Genomic DNA, 7,879 nt, shown 5'->3' with positions numbered 1-7,879 from the left:
AGAATATATGCACTTTTAATGTTACCCACAGATTTAAAAATCTAATGCTTTCACTTAGAACTTTTGAAATATTATATAAGAAAATACAAATGTTTAGCTGAGGAAACACTTCATCTTGTTCTTTTGAAAAGAATTTATCTAACACATCATTTAGCTTAGAAAAAAAAGTACATATTCTGTTCATTTAGTTGGGCTTTTTTTTTCCATCCCCTCCCTCAGTGATATTTCTCTTTGGTCTATGAAATCATCATTCAGAATATGAAACTGTGATTCAGAATATGTCTGGGTGATTATATCCTACATGAGATATAGAAAAATGGTTTCATTCCAGATGACCCCTTATAAGGTTATAAAGTAATTTATAAAGGATTTGTCATATAAAGGATTTGTCATCTGGAAAAGAGCTTTTTCCCATGTTTAGAAAACAACAGAAACCATGTAGTTTTGTTATTAGCTGAGACTACTATGCAATTCTCCAGTAAAGCAACTGATTAAAATTTATTTTTCATAGAAGTGCAATTTACACTAGCATTTTGCCATTATTGATAATAATTAATAACAATTCTAATATAGGAAATGAAGTATTAATCAGCAATGTTTAAAGAGATGTACGTTATAGACATACAGTACTTAAAAAATAGGAAAGATTTCTTCACTATTTTGTTTTTTGTATTTGCAGCTGTGGACTACACAGTCAAATATTGGTGAAACAAACTGCAAAACATGCTTGGTGACAAGATGACAGGGTAAGGTTCTAATTACAGAAACAAATTTTTCAAATGTTCTCAGACCCAGTTTAATCTTGGTTCATGAGAGAAAGGGGAGGAGGTAGAGGGCATAAACTCTAATGTTCCATTTCTGTTTTATGTAGCTACATTCAGCTTTAACAGGCATTCATTTATTTCAATCAGCATGAATCTTGGCAGCTGTATTTAGTATATGTGGCTCAGAATAATCTCTTTAAAGGCAGAAATCCCGAAGTGCACTGCAGCCACACTGTACTGTGAACTGATTACCCGAAGAACAAAAGGCTGTTCAGACCTTTAAAGACATAGTAAGCCATGGAAAACTTATTTCATCAGTGAGCTTTAGGGGAAACTGATGACTCAGTGCTTGACTTACAACAGTGTTCATACACAACCCTGCACATGTCTGTGTGCAAATCCTTCACTCTCACTGTTTGACCAAGCAAGTCTGTGTTACCTGCACACAATGATATTACTGCTGGGTATCTCAGCCATGGGTTTTCAGAGTGCTGTTGCAACTTGTGTGTATACAGCTGAAGGTCTGCTGCAACACCAAGTCTTCAGGGTACTTAGCCAGTCACCCCGTTTATGCTCACACACTGCTCAGACTAATGCCAGTGACTGAATAAATACAACTGATACCTTTTTATCAGACACCTTATTTTTCAAAGGCTGAGAAATTAGCTTCTGTAGATCTGACAAGTGGGAAACTCTTGCCTTCACATTTACAACCTGGCAAAGAAAGTCGAACAGATCAAGTCTCTTGTCAAGGACGCACCAGAAGAGAGTGAGGTAGCTGGGAAGAGCTATTTTCTGCTATTGAGTCCATGTGCTCTAACCCCAGGATCAGACAAATGAATGCAGGCAGAAACCTGACCTGAAAATTGCAGATTTTCAGTTAAGATCACTAATGAGGATTTTAATTAGTTGAGTAAGCCAGCATCAATACAATCAGTAAACCAAGCTCCATGACCTAGCAGCCTACTTCTTTCTGAAGGAAACTTTACTGTAGACAAGTGGGTATGAGGCCTTTCTCAGCCAATTTTTACCATTTATTAGCACAAGTCTGGCTTCACTAATTAGTATTTTAATTAATTTTAAATGACATGGCTCTTCTTAGAGTGTAAATCCATTCTGAATGCTCTCATCTGGACTGGGATGGCCACTCATTTCCAACAAGGGCTGGTATGGCTCTGTGGCTCGCTTGTGGGGATCTGCTAGCCCTGTGTCTCCTTCTCCCCTGGCAGTTGGGCTTTTCCCCCAGCCTTTCCAGGCTGCCATAACTTCCCTTTCATCTGGTCCTAGCAGTGGTCCTCGCTGGGTTGCAAAGGGAGATTCCCACTCTGTCAGTGGTTGTAGGAAAGCCCCCTCCACAGCATTGCTAAAGATTTACCTTTTTTTGGAACATGGCTGCCCCTTAGGTAAAAACAGCTAAAATAAAATTTTCAGCAGATTCCACTCCTCACTCTGATTTTTATTATTTTAACACAGTACCCATTGTGAAAAGCTTGACAGTCTATACAACCACTGCTTGAAATTAATCTAGATGATGTGTCCATAATATGTCGATATTCTGTGATAGAACAGCATCTCTATCCTTTTAAAGTAGCATCATCACCAGTGGAAACAATTTGCTTCATCAAGGTGATTCCTTATTTCCATGGTGTGAATTGATGGTTACAACAACAGTCAGGAATGCTTCCTAGCTGAAAGTTTGTGAATATGCAACAATATAGTGAATTTTGAACTTGCAAATAGCTTAAGATGACTGCCTGCATTATAAACAATAGACTTGCAACAATGACAACTGCAATACTTTGTGCAAACGCTGAACTTCCACAGAGCTTATAAATAAGATTGAGTGAAAGGGAAGAGGAGGGCTGAAATACAGCTGGATAGAGAATGGTGTGATAGCTGACAGGCATCAGGTCAAGGATGAATTAGGAAACCAAGAAGGGAATGGAAGGAGAAACAGGTAAAGTTTCCTTACAAGCTCCCTAGGAAGGGAGAAGAGCTGGACAGAAAAGGAAATGGAGAAGGGAGAAAATAGTATTGCTTTTCTTGGCTCTGATGGATGAGTTTCAGAGTGTCCCTGTTATGACTGCACTGAGAAAGCTGTACTAACCTAGGAATACACTACATAAGACAGCCATAGGGCAGAGATAGTGCTTACTCGTAGGATTTAGTGGCTTGCTCAACAGCAGTAGCTGAAATTTATTTCTACATCTTACTTATATCTATCTTTTACAGAAACAGTACATATTTGTACTACATAGCTGCAGTAGTGTAGTTCTCATTTATCTTCTTTTTTCATTTTATGTCTTTTGCATTGCATTTTAATTTGATGAAAATGGAACAGGCTGCCCAGGGAGGTGGTGGAACCACCACCCCTGGAGGTATTTAAAAGATGGTAGATGTGGTTCTTAGGGACAGGGTTTAGTGGTGGACTTAGTAGTGCTGGATTAACAGTTGGACTTGATGATCTTAAAGGTATTTTCCAACATAAATGATACTATGATTCTCTCATTCTAAGGAAGAAAAGCCCCATATGAATCAAATCTGCACAGAACTAAATAAGAGAAACGTGATGCTGGAAACAATGTGTTGGCAAGGGCCATAGGAGGCCTTTGCAGCTCTCCATTCCACTGGCAAATCTGCACCTCGTAAAACTGAATACAAACAGAAATATAAAACACCCTCAGGAATGAGAATGCAGAGCAAAATTGTCAGGCTAGGTCTGATAAAGAAAAAAGTTTGGAATTCGAGCAAGAAGTCTACAGATTATTGACTTAGGTCAATAAAGATACAGACACAAAATCAACAACATTTTAAAATCTTTGAGCTGGTTTGTAAGTGCTACTGTGAATGAAGTGGTAATGCACAAGAGATAAAACAAGCAATCAAAGACAAAACCAAAAAATGTTATAAATTAAATCCTTGTGTCTTGGTTATACAGACTATTAAGTGGCAAGAGAGTAATGTCAATTTGTATTAATTTCTGCCATTTATAGCAGATGAAAATGGGCTCCTATTTTTACCCAGCATCAGTGATGTGCTGGTAATTAAAAAATATCACAGCTTAAAATAATTTTCTAATTCAGTAACTTTTCTTCTACCTTTTTACCCAAGTCCAGAGTGAATGAAAGGAAAAAAACATCTTAAATTCTCACCAATTAAAAGTTTAGCCAAGGTCTGTGAAGATTACTTGATTAATTTTTCATGTCTGACATTTTTTACAGAAGCATAATTTTTGTGAAAAAGAAGTGCCAATTTTAATAGTGTTTGTCAACCAGCCTATTTTGACTGTTTCAGAGTCTTCTTTCACTTTTCTGCTCATCCTTTTCTTCCTAGACCAAACTCAGATCGATTTGATTGTTTTTCTGCTTTGCAGAGCATTCCTACAAAATCATTAGTTCAGGTCTCAAACAGTTCCCTTCATTATATGGAAGACTGCAAGGAAGTTAAGTTACTGAAAGAAGGTCTGTACCATCCATCACTCATCTTTTCAGTGAAAAGCAATAGATTTTTCAATGCAACAGCAAGGTAGAGTTGCTCTTGAAAATATATTTGGTCAAATTTTCAGCTAATATAGCTTGTTTTGACCCCACAAACATTGGTTCTATTTTTGGGCCATTTCTAATGTGCTCAGAAGTATTTTTTTTAATTTAAAACTGTGGTCTAATTCTTACCCAGATAGTACTCAGCAGCTTCTCTTTTTAAAAGTTAACAATATTATATGAAAGCAATAAGAATTTGAAAGGCAAACATATTATTTTTTTAGTGTATCCTGTTTATCTTAAAATGAAACTGTTTTAGCTTCCTTGAGTGCAAAGATATAATGAAAGCTAAAAGGGATGTAGCAGGTACCAATTATAATGACCAGTCTGCATGGGTACCAAATCTGCAATTCTAATTTACAGGTTAAGTGATCACACCTCAGAAAATCTGGGAACATAATAAAGAATTTGTTCAAACTTAATTAGGACAAGTCATTAAAGCAAATCTTGAGGGGGAGGAGTGGAAAAAGGAGGCAATGAGAAGAAATTGCTGTCCTTAATACTTTTTTACAAAGTAAAATCACTCTCAAGTGAATTCTAGTAATGGCAGTGAAACAGTAAAGAAAGGAAGAGTAGGGGAAAAAGCAAGGGAAAGAAAAAAGAAGTAAACTGATGGTATATGAAAGGAGAAAGGAAAAAACCAGGCATGTGGCATTTTAAAATTGTTGTGTGTTTTCTGCTGGCATGGCTGTTGCAGAAAGGTTGGTGTCTCTCCACACCAATTGCTGATTCCTTCCTTTGTTCCATTTCAGCTCTCTGCATTCTGCAATTGTTAATTGCATTTCTACTTTAAACTGTTCCATATTTTTGGTTAAACCCTAACTTGGATCTTTGGATTCTATAGTACTTTCTCCTTTTAAAACCAAGAAGTAACTAATAAAAGAACAAATCTACCTGAATGAATGCCCTTTCCATGCCTCATTATTGCAGTGGAAGGTTTGAAACGCAACTAAAGAATAAACAGAGAAACTAAAAGGCCAGGCAGAAAAGAATTCAACACTCCTCTATTAGATCTCTGGGGTTTTTTTTATGTTTATTAATTTGAGAGCCTGAATACCTGCTGCTGTCCTCCCTTTTTCCCCCAGGCACTGCCCAGGCAGGCTGGCTCTCACAGAGAGAACACCACAAGCACATAGCTCACACCACTTAAAGGCTGACAGGCTCCAGTCTACCAGTGCAGCATCCACTTCATTAGGATTATTTATATCCTGGTAGATGTCAGAGTGTGAATATTCCTGTTCTGGCTGAAGGATGCTGAGTGTCTGTCCCATTTGTGCAGAAAGCTACTTGTGGCCCTCCTCATATCCTCAGCACTGCTATTGCTCTGTCTACCTGGCTGTCATTTTCAGCTGTGCTCAAGCCACTGTCATTTATCCTCAGATCTCCCTGGCACCGCAGGACTGCTCTGATGCCTGTGCTCAGCCAGAGCACAGCATTTCTCTTACAGTGCCAGGGAGTGCACTTAGGGGTGAGAAATATATATTGTGGCCTTACTTGACACAAAAATCATTTCCAGCTGTTTATTTCCTAGTGCCCTTGTTTGTGTTACAACTTAGTTCATTCTGCCAAAGCAATGTGCTAGAGCCACAGAGCAGCTGACAACCAGCATGGCTTGAGCCCAGGGTGTTGAAGCCATGAAGGTGACTCACCGTCACAAACTTTTGCCCAGTGTCCTGTTTCCAGGGAACTGATTTTGCAAAAGCACCCTGCTCTGAACCATTTTCAGGAATGGATTGCCTGTGCTGTATTCAGGAGACTGCACTGCCCCACCCTGGCCTGTGCTGATCCATCTTCCCAGTCACACAGGAGGCTGAGCTGCTCTCAGTCCCCATCCTTTCTCTAACCTGGAATGTAATAATACAGTGCCATGGATATCAACAGGAGGAAAAACTTACAGTGCAGGAGCTCAGGGTGCCCTCTGCTCCACTCTGAAATTCAGCAGTAATGAAGAATCATAGACTCAGACTTATAGAATCATAAAATAATCTGGGTCGGAAAGGACCTTTTAAGAGTCCTACTACCCTGCCATGGTCAGGGATATCTTCAACTGGATCAGGTTGCTCAGAGCCCCATGCAAGCTTCTCTTGAATGCTTCCAGGACTGGGCTTTCTTTGAGCTTCCTTTTCTGGCAGACGCACTCGCAGCAACCCTTCTATTTCTCTTTGCATCCCTTGCTAAGTTCAGCTGCATCTTGGCCTTTGTGACCTCACCCCAACAAAACTGGGCAGCATCCCCATACTCTTCCTGTCTCTTTACCGTCTGGATTTGTAGCAAGCACTACAACTAATACAGGCGCTCTGCCTGAGGGGTAAAATAAGCAAAGCGAGGAAAAGAATATCAAATCTGCATACCCCTCTCCACTTGCTACCTTTTGCTGTCAGCTGCTTACAGATATCTTGCCCAGTCTGTGCATATTGTTTACTCGCAGCTATTACTAGCAGGAGCTGATTAAAAGTCCCTTCATATATCGAGAGAATTACTGGCAGCAGATGGATATCATAAGTTGAGATGAAAGGCAAGGGTGGCTTGGTATTGCACTAAGTGGGCAGAACTAGGGGATTGCTCTGGAAGGCAGTTAAAATGGAAGTGAATTCAACAGAGCGATATGGAAAAATAACAGCTATAGAACAAAGGCCATAGCTGCCCATGGACTGACATCATATTGGCAGCAGGTCAACAGGCAACTGGTATAAGCATTGTATTTTCCAAAGAATGACTTTATAAACAGTTCTTCACTACCAAATAGCAGAGACACTTGGATATTTCACAAGTTTTATCTGAGAAAAAGACAGAGAAGAAAAAAGGGGCACATTAGGATGAAGAACTACTCAGACATTCAAGCAGAACAATTTTTTTCATTTCCATAAAAGAGCTTATTTATTATCAATTAGCTATGATTAGCTTGTTTATTATTTATGTTTAATGTGGAAATTCTGAAAAGCATGTCCTCGATCCTTTTCATTCATGCTGTTATAAAGCAGCTGGGATGGGATGGGGTCTGTGGCTCAGATCCAGGAAGCCGTGACCGACCAGAGAGAGCGTCCTGCAAGGGACAGTCCCCCAGAGGTCGGCGGGGATCCCTCAGCCACCGGGCTGCCTCCGCAGAGGGGTGCCTGTCCCAGCAGGCTGTCAGCTCTTTAGGGATTTCAGTGAGAGTGACTTCAGCTCTTGTCCTGCAAGGCAAACCCCAGGCTGGACCAGGAGGAGAGAGACGAGAGGCTCCTTTGGCGGTTCTGCATGGGGCAGCTTTATTTGACCCGCTCCCCGCGAAGGGGAGGCCAGGGATGAGCTCTCTGATCTCTAAGGGGGAATAGGGGTAGTTCTTATAGGGATGCAAGGGTGGGTGTGAGAGGGTAAAAGCCAGTGGGTTACAAAGGATCTACATAGGGTCTCCCAGAGGATCATGGTTCTGTGTCCTCTCTCGCCGTAACGGAGAGTGCTGCATCTTCTAAGGGGATTCTGCTGGGAGGTTATGCAATCTCCTTATCTCAGCAAGCCTCCCTCCAGGGCAGGGGCTGGGCATACCCCACACGGTTACATATTGAGAACAGCCAGAATGAAAAACATCTGCCTGCT

General features: G+C 40.4%; 1 long non-coding RNA gene across 1 annotated transcript in view; it reads left to right on the top strand.

Moving 5' to 3' along the window:
* LOC108445912 overlaps positions 1-7,873 on the top strand; it is a 29,715-nt gene extending 21,842 nt beyond the window's left edge. The window contains exon 3 of the long non-coding RNA XR_001860943.1: positions 680-7,873. This is a non-coding gene — a long non-coding RNA (uncharacterized LOC108445912). The remainder of the gene's footprint in view (positions 1-679) is intronic.
* Positions 7,874-7,879: the final 6 nt, after the last annotated feature.

The sequence above is a fragment of the Corvus brachyrhynchos genome, unplaced genomic scaffold (genome assembly GCF_000691975.1).
Source record: "Corvus brachyrhynchos isolate BGI_N302 unplaced genomic scaffold, ASM69197v1 scaffold293, whole genome shotgun sequence".
NCBI classification, from domain to species: domain Eukaryota; kingdom Metazoa; phylum Chordata; class Aves; order Passeriformes; family Corvidae; genus Corvus; species Corvus brachyrhynchos.
The sequence above is the reverse complement of the archived record's forward strand: the minus strand, read 5'-3'. Positions and strand labels throughout refer to the sequence as shown.